The sequence below is a fragment of the Dipodomys ordii genome, unplaced genomic scaffold, assembly GCF_000151885.1.
Source record: "Dipodomys ordii isolate 6190 unplaced genomic scaffold, Dord_2.0 Scaffold56, whole genome shotgun sequence".
In the NCBI taxonomy this organism is placed as follows: domain Eukaryota; kingdom Metazoa; phylum Chordata; class Mammalia; order Rodentia; family Heteromyidae; genus Dipodomys; species Dipodomys ordii.
In genome coordinates, this window is record NW_012267272.1 from 9,566,140 (window position 1) to 9,583,976 (window position 17,837).

Below are 17,837 nucleotides of genomic sequence, written 5' to 3' on the forward strand. Positions count from 1 at the left end.
TAGAACTCAAAAAATTAAATCCCCTCAAAACAAATCTTCAAAGAAACAACTGCCCAATAAATAAGTGGGCTAAAGACTTAAAGAGAAACTTCTCTGAAGAGGAAAGAAGGATGGCTAATAGACACATGAAGAAATGCTCAACCTCTCTAGCCATAAAAGAAATGCAAATCAAAACAACACTGAGATACTACCTCACCCCAGTTAGAATGGCTATAATCAAGAACTCTAATAACAACAGATGCTGGAGGGGATGTGGACAGAAGGTAACCTTACTGCATTGTTGGTGGGAGTGTAAACTTGTTCAACCACTTTGGAAAGCAGTATGGAGGTTCCTCAAAAGACTCCACATAGAGCTCTCCTATGACCCAGCATTCCCACTTTTGGGCATTTACACGAATGATCACAAACAAGACCACACTAAAACTACCAGCACGACCATGTTTATTGAGCATTATTTACCATAGCTAAGATATGGAACCAACCCAGATGCCCCTCAGTAGATGAATGGATCAAGAAAATGTGGTATATATACACAATGGAATTCTATGCCTCCATCAGAAAGAATGACATTGCCCCATTTGTTAGGAAATGGAAAGACTTAGAAAAAATTATATTAAGTGAAGTAAGCCAGGCCCAAAGAAACATAGGTCCCATGGTTTCCCTTATTTGCAAAAACTGGTAGATGTCTGAGTCAAGCAGAAAAGGTCAGATAAGTTGATGTTAGGGGAATAAACCCCAAGATAAGTATTCAAATGTTTTTTTTCTTTCATGCAATTGTTTCTAACATATTTATAAGATGATTTCTATGTTGCTTTGTATGTCCCTCCCACACAGTATAACCCCTGCTTTCACTGTATTTGATATTGGTATAATTTGTGGAGGGGAAGGGAAAAAATGAATCGTTTAACTAGGGATACAGGTGGACCCATTGCAACAATGAGTTGTACAAGTTGTTATGTCGAAAAACAAACTTTACAACTTTGGCAGGGGTTGGGAGGAGGTTCGGGAAGGGGAAGAGGGGGAGTATGGGAATGGATGGGAAGGGGAAACAAAGAGGAGGAAACAATGCTTGATAAGAAATGTACTCGTTATCTTGCCCATGTAATTGTAACTCCTCTCTATGGTATTCTCACAATAAAAAATTTTTTTAAAAAATGTGTCTCTGCTGGGCTCCAGTGGCTCATGCCTATATTCCTAGCTACTCAGGAGGCTGAGATCTGAGGATCATGTTTCAAAGCCAGCCCAGGTAGAAAAGTTTCTGTGAGAGACTCCTCTCTACAATTAACCACTCAAAAACCAGAAGTGGCTCTGTGGCTCAAAGTGGTAGAGCGCTAGCCCTGAGCAAAAGAGCTCAGGAACAGTGCTCAGACCCTGAGTTCAAGCCCTATGACTGACAAAAACAACTCATCTTTAAGTAGTTATACAAATGAGTTTTCATTTAACAAAGTAGTTTATGAACACAATATATCTTGATCAATGTCACCTCTTTCAACAATATTCCATGAGTTATTGAGATGTAATACCATGTAAATGAAGAGGAATATATAATTGAAATAAAACAACTTGTTTTATTTATTTTGGGTTTTCTGTGTTATTTTTTATTCTTTATGTTTATGGATTTTACATTGAACCATGGATTCTTATTCAAGAAAACGTGCACTGAGTTCCACTTGGAATTATTAGATGTCCTATTGGGAGTTAAATATGTAGTCACACTTGAAGATTTTGTCACAGTAATGCATGGTGATACAGCTATGGCCAGCACTTCTGTGATTGTAATTCTGGGGTAAGATGAGGAGAATGTTATTATCCAAAGCCATTACACATTTTGTGTGTGCATAAGATCTACTATACTATGTAATGTATGATGGCACTGACTAACAAAACATCAACCAAAATTCTTGTTTTACTTTGATATGGATATAATTATTGATTGTTTATATACAATGATGTTGTTGGCTGTGAGACTTGGGTTTTTTCTAAATAGTGAACAATTTGAAAAGAACATTTGTGTATATGCATAGAATCTCCTCTCAAGTGCAGTTTGATTTCTCAAAATTTAGAAGCTCTCTGAAATAAAAAAAAGAAAGAAATTGAAAAAATTGTAAGGACATAAAATAGGAAACCCACAGTTAACCCCAGCTTTTCAGAAAAAGCCAATAAAAGATGAAATGGTTTTAGTGGAATTTTTAAGGAATTTAGTGGAAATTTTAAGAAACCTGATAGGTGAGTCTTCTAAGTAGAAGTTACCTCCATGCTTATTTATTTATTTATTCATTCATTCATTCATTTTTTTCAATCTTGAGCTTGAATTCTATGCCTTAGCATTGTCCCTGAACTCTTCTTGCTCAAGGTTAGTGCTCTACCACTTTGAGACACAGTGGCACTTCTGGTTTTCTGGTGGCTAATTGGAGATAAAAGTCTCATGGACATTTTTGCTTGGGCTGGCCTTGAATTGTTATCTTTGGATCTCAGCCTCCTGAGTAGGTAGGATTACAGGCATGAGCCACCAGCACCCAGCTTCTTGCTTGTTGTAAAATCTTTCTCCCACCTCATCACACAAGCAGATTGTTGGTTGTGGAGCTTGAACTTTGGGCCTGGGCCCTGTCCCTGAGCGCTTCAGCTCTAGGCAAGCACTCTACCACTCCGGCCACAATGCCACTTCCAGTTTTCTGGTGGTTATTTGGAGACCAGAGTCTCACAGATTTTCCAGCTGAGGCTGCCTTTGAACCGTGATCCTCAGATCTCAGCCTCCTGAGTAATCTTAGGATTACAGGTGTGAGCCACTGGTACCCAGCTCCACAACTTTCATTGTTGAATCATAGGGAGTTCTTCTGAAAGTACACTATGCCTTTGATGAAATACACAGATGGGAAAAGAGAAGACACGACAGAGCAGGAGACAGCTAAGGAGAAATGATACAGCAGCAAGTCTTCCCTTTCACTGCCAAAAGTTATCAAGGAGGGAGCCTCTTTTACGCTTTTGTGTCTTTATAGGTTTCATGACTTGTAGTTATTCCATCTGTGAATATGCCACACAATCTCCGTGTTCAAAATTGAAGGCTCACGTATTCCACTGTACACTGAAAATTTGTACTTTACCTTAAAATTGATTTTATCCGAACTTTTCTGAGACAGCAGATGCTTCCAAGTACCAATGAGATCAGGCTGAATTTTTTCTTTCTATTAATTCAATAAATACTAATGGAGTGCTTTCTGTTTACATGTTAGTGATGTTGAATGTTCGATGAGACAGCACAGGACAGAAGCTAAAAGCTTGGCAGTCAAGGTTATGGCCAAAGAGTTGGAGGAAAGAGCACAGCAATGATAGTACAGTGAGATCAATGTTGTAGTGGGAATTGGCTCCTGGGCTTGAATGAGAGGACTCCCTTAGCATGATTATGGAAGACTTTCTACATGAAGTAATGTTAGGATGCAACAGATAAGAACATTTCATTTAGGAAACAAACAACTTGACCAAAACACATCAGTGGAAAGACGTGTGTGTATGTGTGTGTGTGTGAGAGAGAGAGAGAGAGAGAGAGAGTCAGAGACAGAGACAGAGACAGACACAGAGAGAGAGAGTTACTTCAGTGACTTGAGCCATTCTGGAAGATATGAGAGAGAAATTAAGCATGTTGATGCAGGGGTAAAATCAGATAAAATCAGGTGGAGCTTTTAAATCACATTTAAGCTTTTGCCTGGTAGAAATAAGGAGGTCCTGATAGAGTTTCAGCAGAGGGCATCTTGATAGAACTAAACATTTGAGAGATTACTAGCAAATTAATGTGAGGAAGGGAAGACTCAGCCCACAATATCTGTTCATAATAGTCGGGATTGTCTATGATGCAGTCTTGTTTCTTCACCCTCTTAGTAGAGGAGCTCTAATATCATTACTTCGGTTGAAAAACATGAGGAAAGCAGTGCAAGAGGAGACTTGGAAAGGACCTATCACATTTAATTTCTCAGTTTCTTTAAGATTTCTGAGATGTAAGTGGCTCACATCTATATACTCAGCTATTCAAGAGGCATAAGAAGATCAGCCAGGGCAAAAATGTGGGATGCTGTCCACAAATTAAAGCAGAAAGGGTGGAAGCATGGCTCAGGTGGTAGACAAAAAGACTTAGTTCCAACCCCAAGACTGCAATTTGTACATAACTATGTATATATATATATATATATATATATATATATATATATATGCACACATATGTTCTGAGGCTCCTTGCAGAACTAGAAAATGTCTGTCAATTTTTATTGCAGTCAATTGTAGACAAATACAATTTTGCTAAGAGAAATTATAAGTACTAACAACAATATAGCTATTCAGTTCTATATAAATGCTATGCAATAACTCTGATGTGTGTTTTCACTAAGTACTAAGTGCTATCTAAATACTATTGCTAGAGATCTAGTACAATTCAAATTTGTGAGTACTTAGAGAGTACGCAGCCATAAGCAGGCACACAGGAGGAAGGAGACAATGTAACTTTCAATAATCTTTCTTAACATATTTTTTTTTGGTCAGTTGTGAGGCTTGAACTCTGGGCCTGGATGCTGTCCCTCAGCTCTTCAGCTCAAGGCGAGCACTCTCCTGCTTTAGCCACCATACCACTTACAGTTTTCTGGTGGTTTATTGGAGAGAAGAGTCTCATGGATTTTCCTGCCCAGGCTGGCTTTGAACTGTGATCCTCAGATCTCAACCTCCTGAGTAGCTAGGATTACAGGTGTGAGCCTTGTTTTTTTTTAATTTTTTGACTTTTATTTTTTTGAAATGAAAGCAGCTAATCCTTTGGTTCACATATATGAAAATAAACAAGTAGCCAGTTCATGTAGATAATATTTTCCCTTAAGATAAATTCTCATTTACTTATGAAATAAATATGGATCACATCTTCTAGAATAACAACTGCTGTACAAGATGGTAGTCATGATTCCAAAAAGGAATAGGTGTCACTTCTTATAGTATGAAAGGTACCAAGTCAGGCACGTCTGTTGCCAAGCAAAAATAGCTTGAAAGCTGGGTATGTTAATGCTTACCTGTAATCCCAGTGCTCTAAGGCTGAGGTGGGAAGATTAAGTCAGGGGACTGTCTTTGCTCATAGTGAGTTCAAGGCTAACCCATGTGAGTTTACTACATAGGGAGCCCTTGTCTATAAATAAATAAACAAATACATAAATAAATGGCTATATCCTATTGCTACTATCTGCATTCTGCTAGCTACTTTCTGCATTCGCACAATGCACAACCACACACTCAAGTGCCACTGAAACCATTCTGTTTTATGAAAGTTTGATGGGAATTAACCATCATATAGCTATCTGCCTGGTGTGTGTGTGTGTGTGTGTGTGTGTGTGTAGACCTAAAGAGGTTCATTGCCAAGTCCCCTGGCCTGCTAGGCCAGTGTCAAATAACATTTTGGGTACAAGTAGAGGCCATAGACACTATATTAAGTGCAGATGCATAACTTTGTGGATTTTTTTGTAATGGCTTCCTTACACTCAACTCTTTCACACAGGTGTATCTTTATTAGATATTTTAGTCCATAAGGAGGCCTCTTGAACCCATTTCTGTAGTATCTGAAGAATATAATATGAAAGCAGATCTCTAGATTCAAACACAGTTAAGTATTTTCACAGTTCTTCAAAGGCAGTCTTCCAATAGTGATTTAGAAAAGAAAAATGTCCCTGAAAGTGGTTGCACCAGTTACAACAAGACCAAGAGTTGTGTTGTAGGAAATGTGGCTCAAAGATCCTCTGGCTGGATCATGAATAATTGGGTACAGTTAGTTTAATATTCTACCTCATGGGTGTTTGGAGAGACAGTCGCCTGAAAGTTATGACTTTCTCAAAGAGAAATTTCAACAGAGACTAAGGAGAGTGTCGCTTGGGGAAACGGGACTTTGGATTCTCTCTTCATTTCCAGGCTTAGGGAGTACTAACATCTCACTTGTAAAATCTTACAGGATAGATGAGAAGAGGTTCCTGAATGAAGTGGGAAAATGGAGGTTTGTTTTTAAAGGAAAAAATAAAGATAAAAATGTAACAGAAGAAAGCCTAACAAACACAGGATAATTTCCCTACAGAGATTTTTATCTCGGAGGGTAGAGTTACTTCTTCCAAATCCCACATCTTGGCCAAGTTTCTCTCCAATTGGTCCACAGCTGGCCTCTTCTTCCAGTGACGGAGTGAGATGTGTTCAGAGGCTGTCTGGTGTAAAACTAGGGTCTCCTAAACCCTGTGGCTTTTACTGAGGTTCTTAAACTTCACATAGAAATTGAACTGAACTTGGCTTATAAAGAGATAAAAGTCCCATTTTGCAATCTTTTTGTAAGAAGACACAGTTGGGTAGCCAAATCAGCAGTCTTTCCTAAGATGTGTTTCTGGATCTTTCTAAAGAGAGAATAGGTTTGAGTCTGTCATGCTTCTTTGGAGGAGGTGGAAAAGGTAGGGTAACATCTGTGAAGTCCTTCATCAAGAAGGGGATGAAGCTCAGGAGAATGCAAAAGCCCCCACCGCCTCCTGTGGACTGAGCAGAGCACCGGTTTGTGCTGACCAGGCACTCCTCAGTGGTGCTGGTCAGAAGGTCCCTTCTGAGTTGTGGGCTATAGCGTGTACAGGCATATAAGTAAATGTGTTGGAGGAGGAAGTAAAGATGTGTGGGAAGGCAATTTAGCCCAATTACACGTTGGGGACAGCTTAAAGTTTTTATGTGGCTTGTTTGTTGGGAACACCTGTGCTGTGTGATTAGCAAAAGCTAGACACAAGATTCTAGGAAGGAAAGGTGGTACAGAAATGCTTTCTTGCCATGCACAACATGGTCATTTCACTTCTGAAACTTGGTTAAGATTTATGTATATGGCAATATATTAGGGTAGGTATTTTTGGATCCGGTCGTGGGGCCTGAACTCTGGGCCTGGGCGCTGTCCCTCAGCTCTTCAGCTCAAGGCTAGCGCTCTACCACTTGAGCCACAGCGCCACTTCCGGCTTTTTTAATTTTTTTCTGTTTTCGTGGTGCTGAGGAATCGAACCCAGGGCCTCATGCATGCAAGGCAAGCACTCTACCACTGAGCCAACTTCCCAGCCCAAGGGTAGGTATTTTTGTACTTTTTTTTTTTTTCCTGTTGGTCGTGAGGCTTGAACTCTGGGCCTGGGCACTGTCCCTCAGCTCTTCAGCTCAAGGCTAGTGCTTTACCACTTAAGCCACAGCACCACTTCCAGTTTTCTGAGTGGTTTATTGGAGATAAGAGTCTCATGGACTTTCCTGCTTGGGCTGGCTTTGAACTGCGATTCTCAGATCTCAGCCACCTGAGTAGCTAGGATTATAGGCGTGAGCCACTGGCACCCAGCTTCTTTTACTTTTTGTCTACTTTCTCTATACAAATTCCGGTCTCTCTCTCTCTCCTCTTTCTGTCTTGCTTTTACTATTGATGCATCTTCTTATCTCTTTTATCCTCCTTTCTTCCCATCTTCCAATGAGTTAGAACAAGCAAGAAGGCATGGTCCATTCAGACAGATCAAGAAACGAGGTGATAGAAGTTAACCCAAATGCACACTAATTGGCAAAATAGTATATGCATTCTTTGGGAGAGGTACTATGAAAAAAAAAAGTGATGGTGATATATGATAGCTGTTTTTCTTCTATCTATAATCAACACATTCCTTATTGGTCTTAATTTTTTGTGAGTGTACTGAAGCTTAAATTGGCCTTGCACTCATTTAGGGTTCTCACTCATGGCTGGTGGTCTGGTGGTCTACTATGTGAGCCACATCCCCAGGGCTGTCTTTTGCTTGTTCACTGAAGATAATGAGTCTCATGGATTTAATCTGACCAGGGTGACTCTGAGCCATGATCCTTAGCTTTCATTCTCCTAAGAAGGTAAGACTCAAGGTGTGGCCACCAGCATTCTGCTAATTATTATTAATTTTGGAGGAAATCAAGTGCTCAAAACTTCAATAAATGAATATCAGTTTTCTTATTTGGAACCTGATGTCCAGGAAGCAATCATCATACACAATTATCACTGCATTATCATGTTCATTCCTCTGTTGTCACAATTCCTTATGTGACTTATTTCCTAGGTAACAGAAGAACCAGAAAGTACCCTTATTCATTTCTCAGAGCTTGATTATGAAACAATATCTGCTTGTGGTTGATTTCCATTGATGGGTCCCAGGCTCTGACATACCTCTGACTTGTCTCTCTATTTGCAATCTACAGTATCTACAAGTAATGATGCTTTTAACTCTTCCTTTTTCATTAGGGCTAAAAAGGGTGGGTGTGCTCTTTCCTTTTTGAGGGAAGTAAAGAGGGTTTAAACTCTGGGCTTTGCATTTGAATAATGCTGAACTATACCTACAGACTTGTTTTTCATTGGTTATTTTTTGGGTCAGGTCTTGCTTCCTGCCTGGACGCACATCAGAGCTATGATTCTACTTCCTCTAGATTTCTTGTCACTGAAATCATAAACACAAACCACTGTATTCAGCTTTCCACCTTGGGGATGAAATGTGACATTTTTTGTCTAGGCTCTGTCACTAGGAAGATGTATATCACAGCACCAAGCTATGATAGCTAGAATTATAGGAGTGATTCATCACTGATAGACTGATTTCTTTGTTCTGATAAAAATATTACAATGTGACTGGCTAACCTGTTGAAATTCTGAAGTCTAAAGAATTAAAGGATGGCCTCTCTTTGCTGTATCTTATATACATTATATCAGGTAGGAATTGGTTTTTAAGCTTAATTCATCCCCAGATGAAAGAATGATGCATATGTATAACTCCCAGGGCCTTTTTGTCTGCTGGCCAGTCAAGTGTTCTAGCATTTTATTTATTGTTCTGTGGTAAGCCATCCTTACTCATGAACATACTCAGTACATGCTGGATTCTCATCAATGCCTCCCTGACGGCCAGCGGTAAGTAGGTGATATACATGGTTGGGACAGTTTTGTCTATCTCGTCCCATGTTTTGTAGTTAAAAGGCAGAGTGGAGAGCCAGAGTCTGTGAGGAACTGAGAGTGAGCTTTTCTGAGTCCATGGGACTTTTGGAAAACATTTGTGATTTGAATAAAAAACAAAAGCATGATTACTAAGAATGCCAGAGAGTATTTCATAATATAGGACCCTCGACTTTTCCAAAACACTAGCACACTATCAAGATTAGAAAGTATAGGGATAGTATTCGGAAGACTAGGGTATTATTGAGTCATGATTTGTGCTGACAAAGACCAGCAAAGCAGTTCTCCAATGAAGTGAAGCATTCAAATAGTTAACTAAGGGCAAAGGAACCAGGCAGGATGGCCCTGTAATTCCGGCCTGCAAGAAGAGGAGGAGAAGGACAGGGAATTTAAGGCTAGCCTTGGCTGTACAGCATGACCTAATTTCACAAGCAAACAAACAAACAAACTCCAAACAAAGAAACAAAGTAAGAGTAAAGGGAGTTAATAGAAAGAGACAACTAACTTGTAATGTTAATTTCAGGTAATTATTTTCTGTCACACCTTAGACTCTAAGCCCTACCTATCATTATTTTTAGGACACATACAAAATAGAATCAGCGAGATTCCCACGATCCTTAGTTAATCGGCTATTTGTGGCGGGTATTTGAGTTTTAACACCTATGAGAGGTTAATGCTTCTTGTAGTTTGTTTTTAAATAGACATGCCCTGTTCACCTGTCCTTTACTACTCTTCTAAAGGAAGAAGAATGTGCCAGGGGATTATTTCCTCCTATCTTCTCATCCACATAGAAACGGTTGTGAAGAATCTTACTATGGGGGATGAATCACCCAGATGTTCCTGTTCTTTTTAAATTATTTATCAACTCTAAAACAATTTCTGACATATCTTTGCAGCTTTGAATATTCCAATTTTTAGCTTGAAGCCAACATTTTCTGATACTACTACTTGAACACGGAGTACCATACTTGTGAAGTTATAGAATCCAGAGGCTAAAAGATAAACTATTATAACTGTATTCACAACTGCCCTTGTCACTTGTGGCCACTGAGGTAGTGTGTAGGGGAAATCTGTGTCCAGCAGAGAAATGGATGAACTTCATGGTTAGGAAAAGAGTCGAGGTCTCCAGTTTATCTTTTACAACTCAACTGCCCAGGCATTCTAATAAAATCTTCCCAACTTAAGGACAGAAACAAGAGGCTTGGGTTGCCTCTTTTCTGGTATGCATTGATGCGTGGGATGTGGCACCCAGAGGCTCATGGGAAAGGAAAACCAGACTTGGGTGAGTGCGTTCATCCTGCTAGGGCTGTCCAGTGCCTGGGAGCCTCAGGTCTCCCTCTTTGTTCTGTTCTTGGCTATGTATTTGATGACTGTGTTTGGCAACTTCCTCATCCTTTCCCTGACTGTGCCAGACAGCCGGCTCCATACCCCCAAGTACTTCTTCCTCAGTGTGGTGTTGTTCGTGGACATCTGTTACACCAACAGCAATGGGGCCACAGATGTTCCTGCACTTCCTGTTGGCCAGGCAGGCCATCTCTTTGCATAGCTGTGTGCTCCAGCTGTTTATCTACCTGGCCCTGGGCAGCATGGAGCTCTTCCTGCTGGGAGCCATGGCCCACAACCACTATGTGACTGTGTGTCACCTGCTACACTACACGGTCATCATGCGCGGGGAGCTGTGCTTGGGGCTGGCTGCTGGCTGCTTGGTGGCCAGGCTCACCAATTTACTCCTGCAGACCTGATCGGTTTCCAGTTACCATGGTGACGTTATGTCCTTCATCACTTTGCCTTCGAGATGCTATCTGTGCTGAGGCTGTGTGGACATCTCCTTCAATAAGGTCATGGTGTCTGTGTCTGGATTTCTGGTGATGCTGTGTCCCTGCTTCCTGGTGCTGTTCTCCTATGCGCATGTTGTTGCTGCCATTCTGTGCGTTCGGTCTTCCCAGGGATGTTGCAAAGCCTTGGGGACCCACACCACCCTCTTGGCTGTGGTTTTCTTGTGTTTTGGGACAGCCATCTTCACGTACATGCGGCCTGTGGGTGCCTCCTCTGAAGAGAGGAGAAGATGGCCGCCCTCTTCTCTGCATCATGACCCCCATGCTCAATCCCTCAGCCTACAGCTTGAGGAACAAGGATGTGATTGGGGCCTTGCAAGGAGCGCTGGGAAAATGTATGAGAAAATGGTAGATGCAAAGAATCCCTCCTTCCCACCAACTGGCCAAGGAAAGTCACTGCAGGCAGAAAAGAGATGATGGACAAGTTCTTTCTTCTCAGATTTTTCTAACAGAGCAGATCACATTTCTATGTGGCTGGAACTTCACATTTTAGCAGTTGTGGGTTTTAAGATTAAAAAAAAATTTGTATCTACTTATTGTACAAGGAGGAGTTTTATCTTATTATCATGTAGAGTACCCCAATAAAACACCCCTTCATCTCTTGCCTTTGTCTCCAACCCCCTTCTAAAGACAGATATACCAGGTTTCATTGTTCTATTTCAATCATATTCATCCTCATTCACCCTCCCCACTGGATCTTCTGCCTCCTACTGGTACCTGGCCCCCAACAGAGCCTATTTTACTTTCCTGGCACTCATTTTGAGTGTCTATTAATTTTACAAGTTTTTTTTTACCATAGTATTCCACACAAGCAAATATTACATTTTGGTCAGATTGATTTCCTTTATTGTGTTTGCTTGCCTGATGACATGTGGTAAAAACAAAAGCAGAAACAACAACACCGTCGAAGAATGTATGCTCCTTGAGAACAAGGGTGTGCACATGTGATCACATCGGAAGGAATCTCAGTGCCCGAGCAAGCTGATTAAATACCTAGGGTCTGAATCATTTATTGACTGAAATTAAGTCTTTTGATATCCAGTTCTTTACTTGCCTTTTCAACAGCTCTTCTAATGTATTTGTTGGAATAATTATGATTGGAACTATCTTTAAATGCTTTATATTGCTGTGCATCTTAGTCTACATATTAGGGTTATTTCCCACTAGACACTGCATGTTTAAAATTCATACATTTTGCCAGTCCACTGTTGTTATTGTTCATGCTCATCCATGGTATCTACAGTATTCTTAGTCATCATAAACAATGTACACCGTGAGAATCTACACACTCATTTTGGGGGAAGGGGCAAGAGGAGTGTGTTCTAGTTCTGCATTTTTTCATGGTTAAAGGCTGGCCATTCTTGCTAGCATTTTTTTTTTTAGTGAATAGAAGGTAGTTGTACTTTTACTGAAAATTGAATGAATTCAACTTTCTAAATAACAAGCCAGACCCCAATCCTGTTCTTAAAAGGCAAATGAAAAGTCCTAAGGAGATCTCAGAGGGCAGAACTTGGGTGATGGAGAGCCAGGTAATCTTGCCTCGCTTGGGATGGGGTGCAAGTCCGCAGCTCATCACACTCACTTGAAATCGTATACACAGAGGGTCCACATCCGTAGTGTCCTGGGTTGCCAGGACCAGCTACTATTGCTCAAAGAAAAGTGAAAATGGGCGAATTGGAATGACAAAGTAATGGAAGGTTCATTGCAACTACATCCTTATCAAGGAAGGCAAACATGCTTACCATTCAAAGGGGGATTGCTGAAGAGCAGCTAGGTCTCTTGAGAAATTAAAAGTTTGATGAGCTCCTTCCTGTTCCCCTGGGACAAAGAAAGCCAAATTCTGTTTGCAAAGTTGAAACGTAGATTAGGGTTCTAGGTGTAGAAGTGTCCAGATGGAAGGAGAGAGCAAAGAAAAAGAAACCTCATAAACAAAACATAATTGGTCCCCTGGAGATTTCCTTCCCAAAGTTTGAGAAAGTTACTTGCTCTTACCGTTGTCTTCAAACCCTAAACTTTCCCAGACTTAACAAAGTTGAAGGGGCACAGACAGACAGACAGACAGACAGACTTCCCCTCCCTTCAAAGGTGAGTCAGGCATCTCTTTGTTTCTTCCACACGTATTTAACAAGGTGAGTCACAGATTTCTGAAGTTCACTCAGCTTCTATATTCAAACTTATGGGTATGGTAACTTGATAAAGTTGTCTTCTAGTGGAAATACCTCTGAAGAAGGTAGATTTTTAGTTACCCACATTATGGGGCCAGAACTTTCTAAGTGATTTAAGGAGTTCCCAATCGAATACTTCCCATGTGTTCTCAGCCTCGGTCCACACATGTGCTGACATTATTTTTTTCTTTGTGGATGCCAGAGGAAAGGAAATGTCAGAGACAAGTCCTCTTTCCTCCATACCAAAATTTCTGTTTGGATAGCAAGTCTTTAAAGCAACATTGTTGATTTAAAAAGCCTCATCCCACTGTCCATTTAGGGCTGGTCAGATATTATAGACCTTCTCAAGGTCCCAGTGTTCACACCTGCTTGTTGAAAAAGTTTCTCAATGGTGTATATTTTTTAAACAATTGTCACCATTTCAAGGCTATTTCCATTCATATATTCACTTAATGATGAAGTCTTAATGTGTCTTAAGCCCCTGGGAAAGGGAAATCTTATGTTACTTCTTTGATTTTCGTACACGTGAAAGCTGATGCACTACTTGGTCATCAAAACAATGGAAAGACTTTTTTTTAAATGTAAACAAAATGTTTTGTTTCGTATGAAGATGATCCAAAGGCATAGTTGTTGTTGTAATAATAAATATGGCTCTTTCTACTTGACCATAAACATTGGGCTCTGTTACCCATTGTGATGGGGTTTCTTGATGATCTCTTTAAGTGTTCTGGGACAAAGGAGAAGCAAGATGGAGTTACAACCATGGCAAAGAGCTAGACAGGAAGTGAGCAGACAGGGAGCAGATGCCTACAGAGGCAATACCCCTTCTCTCTTCCTCTCCTTTATGCTAATCTCTTTATCTTCCACCTTAGATTTCTGCTCTCTACCCGAGCTCTATCTTTCTATTTTGAACTATTGTTAAAGCTCTGAGTAAAGAGCTATGGGTTTATGAACACTCCTAGTCTGCCTCAGAAATGCAGGAGTGATTCTGGTGAATAATTCATTATCCTTTGTTAAAAACAGATCCTGACATAGTGCCAGAGCCCAGCAATTAAGCTTGTGCAGAAATAATTCAATAGCACAATAGATATCCCTAAGCTGAGTGATTTTTTTGAGCCCTCTGCTTTTTGATTGGATATTGAGGGTTTTCCATAATGTAGACTAAGAAATGAAATTGTATGTATGGGATATTTTGAAGTTCTCACTATTTAAAGAGTCTATAAACCTATTTATCTCCTTAGCGACTATTTCGAGCAGGGTTGCTATTATAACAGAATTAAATTTTGGAAAATGTAACATGCTGGGACCAACAACATGAATCAAAAATACTGGAAGTATTGGTAGGGTAGAGATATCAGACAACTTTAATGGTTGGTTGATTTTCAATCAAATAATGTCTATAAAAGTTCAAATTTTCTTCTCTATTGTTGCAGATTCCACTCCATTATTCCTTGGCATCTTTATTGTTTTCTTCATTGTCTTTCTTTTTGGTTTCCTTTTTCCTTCTGGATACTGGGTTTTTTGTTAGTTTGGTTTTGGCAGTAATGCTGTTGTTTGAACTTGAGCCGGGACACTATCTCTGAGCTTTTTGTGCTCAGAGCTAGTGCTTTACCACTTGAGCCACAGCTTTACTTCTGGCTTTTTAGTGTTTAATTGGTAATAAATGTCTCATAGATTTTTCTGAATAGGTTGGCTTTGAACCATGATCCTCAGATCTCAGCCTCTAAATAGCTAGGATTACAGGCGTGACCTTTTCAGTGCCTAACTTTTTCATTCTTTTCTTACAAAAAAAGTTAAGCTTTAAAGTTTCTCCCATTGATAACTTATTAATAACTTTTAGTTATTCTCACAGTTATACTTTAGTTTTTTTAAAAAATCAAATATATATTTAAAATGATTAAAATGTGAAATATTTGTTTAAATAACAAGTATATTTTACTTGGGGAAAACACAGTGGTTTTAAGAATGTATTTTTTTCCAAACGAACTTTACAACTTTGGTGGGGGCAGTGGAGGATTCCGTGGGTTGGGCGGGGGGAGGCTAGGAAGGGATGGGAAGGGGAAACAAAGGAGGAGGCTACAACGCTTGATAAGAAATGTACTCATTTTGCCCATCTAATTGTAACCCCTCTGTACAGTATTTTCACAATAAAAAATAAATAAAAATTAAAAAAAGAATGTATTTTTTCCTTTTACATGTGCCTTGATAGGAAGAATACATCTCTTCTTTTGTTGCCATTTATTAGATTTGTTTTTCTAGAGTCCAGATTGTAGAGTTGTAAACAACATAAGTATAAAGACATAAGCCAGTTTTTCCACATGGATGCCACCTACAAACGCATACACTCCCACTGAGAATACCTGCAGAGCTGCTGCCCCCTGGTTATGCTTGAGCTCTTGGTAGAAAGATGAATTAGAGTAAGTATGATGTACATTGTAGAAGAAATTATTCTTATCCCTTTAGAGAACAGGCTAGGATACAAGCATTCTTAGAAATTATTCCTCCTACTTTAGTATATTTTAATTTGTATAGTTGTAGATTTCAATTGCTTTGTTTGAGAACTAGTAAGCACAAAATGTTAATTCCTTCAATATATGCATTGCCAGCACTTCTTGAAGTGTGTGTGTGTGTAGAGAGAGAGAGAGAGAGAGAGAGAGAGAGACAGACAGACAGACAGACAGACAGAGAAAGAGACAGAGAGAAGCATTACTTTTCTTTAAAAAGGTAGATTTTTCAGATGTCTTCAGCCATCATTTTAGGAAGAAAAGAGAAAATAAATGGAGATACAAAAATCAAACCTGCCACATGAGAAAAATATACATAGACTCTTCAGATTTAAAACAACGTCTATGAACAACATGATTATTTTTGAAAATTCCTTTGCTTATCAAAACCTAGGGACACCCATTTTCTCAGTCTACATTTTCTGAAAACTGTAGATATCGGGGACAAGTAGTTAAATGTGGAAGGATAGACGGGTGTTTTGGAGTGTGATCTCTTTAGTTCTTAATGGATCTCTAAAGGCATCAGAGCAGCAAAAGCACATTGGCATCAAGGTAAGTAAACACTGCGAACCTTACCAGTGTGTATTTGTAGCAGGGCTTTCAATGGCTTAGAAATATCCTCACCAGGATAATGACTCTAGAAGAAACACATTTTATGTCAATGTAAAAGGTGGCAGATTAAAAAGAAATTTGTGTACAAATGAATACAATAGAAAACAGTTCAGTAGGGGACTACAAACTGATAAAGACAATGTATTTTTTGGCTATGTAGCTGAAAAACACAACATTCTAACCTCATTTAGAACAATATGGAATACTGAACACTTCATGACAATCGAAACACTGGCATTTCCATGATACTGAAGTTTAATCTTAAGTATTCTAATCCCAAGGATTTCTGTGGTATCAGTTGTAGGTTCCATAATGATCACTCCCAAAGCTCCTGGGCTGAACTAGAAGCTTCCATCAGAATGACAGGGCCACTAGAAGCCACAATTGTAAAACACACAACATATTGTCAAGAGATGATCATTCTTTGGTAGTGAATATCCTTCTTCCTACTATAAGTGAGCAAATATAAAGGAGATTTCCATTTGCATTTTCCTAATAATACTACTGAACATATTGTCATATTCCTACTGGGTAACTGTATGTCTACTTCTGGGAAATGTGCAACAGGTACTGATATTGTTGTTTTGTTTTATTGCAGTTTTCTGTTTTGGATATTGTGTTGCAGAATTATATATGTGTGTGTGTGTGTTCATATCTAAAGATATTAACTCTATATGACTTGTAAATAATATCCCATTCTATACTTTGCCTTAGCATCTCATGATTGTTTCCTCTCCAGAGCAAAATTTTGGTAAGGTTCGAAAAGTAAGACCAAGAATGATAGTTATTGTATTCTGTGTTCTGTGATTAATGCCCTATCTCAGATTCTCCCACCTTCACTGGTGAGAACAGCTCCATTTTCCATGAGAAATTAATGTGCTGTTTTCCCTCTGAAAATACCACTATGAAGTAGGAAACTGACATTATCAAACATTACATTAAATTCACCTCATTAAATTCAGAGGTCTTATGGGACTCATTTTCACCACTATATATTCTTTCAGTTCACGTAACACCCAGCCCCTTAAGTTGGTGATTGGGGGGTTAGTCTAAGCCAATTGGGCCACAGGTATGAAGTAGGTGGGGAAGAAGCTTTCTACTTGATATTTTAAAAGTAAAAGAGGGCTGGGAAGGTTGCTCAGTGGTAGAGTGCTTGCTTAGCATGCATGAAGCCCTGGGTTTGATTCCTCAGCACCACATAAGCAGAAAAAGCCAGAAGTGGCGCTGTGGCACTGTGGTAGAGTGCTAGCCTTGAGCTGAAGAGCTGAGGGACAGCGCCCAGGCTCATAGTTCAGGCCTCACAACCAGAAACAAAAAAAGTAAAAGAGCAAGCTCCATAAGATAAACTCAAAACTTTTATGACAGGATATGTAAGGTGATTATTAAAAAATATTCAGGATCTCAGAAATTCATTTCATATGGATGGATGGATAGCATTGCATCAGAACTCCAGGACAGACGAGGAGTACACAAAAAAGTTTAAAAGACACTAGACATCATTTAGAATTTAGGAAAATGCTGTTCATGTGGACTAAAAACTCTCTCATCACACAGACAGAAATTACTCCCAAATCTAACTGCTAAATCAAACAGCAACGTACTATTTTATGTCTAAAATACTTCGTTGATCTTTTCCCCCCATTTCAATGCAGGTGCTTGGGAGAAGAAATTACAGTTCCAATGAACTAAATTCTGATGACATGACATCAGAAAAGCAGGCTCCTAGGATGGTTTGCAAGGTAGCCTTTCCATCCTGAAG

General features: G+C 39.5%; 1 pseudogene; it reads left to right on the forward strand.

Annotated features, from left to right (window-relative positions):
* The first annotated feature begins 10,220 nt into the window (after positions 1-10,220).
* On the forward strand, positions 10,221-17,835 carry LOC105989499 (annotated as a pseudogene).
* Positions 17,836-17,837: the final 2 nt, after the last annotated feature.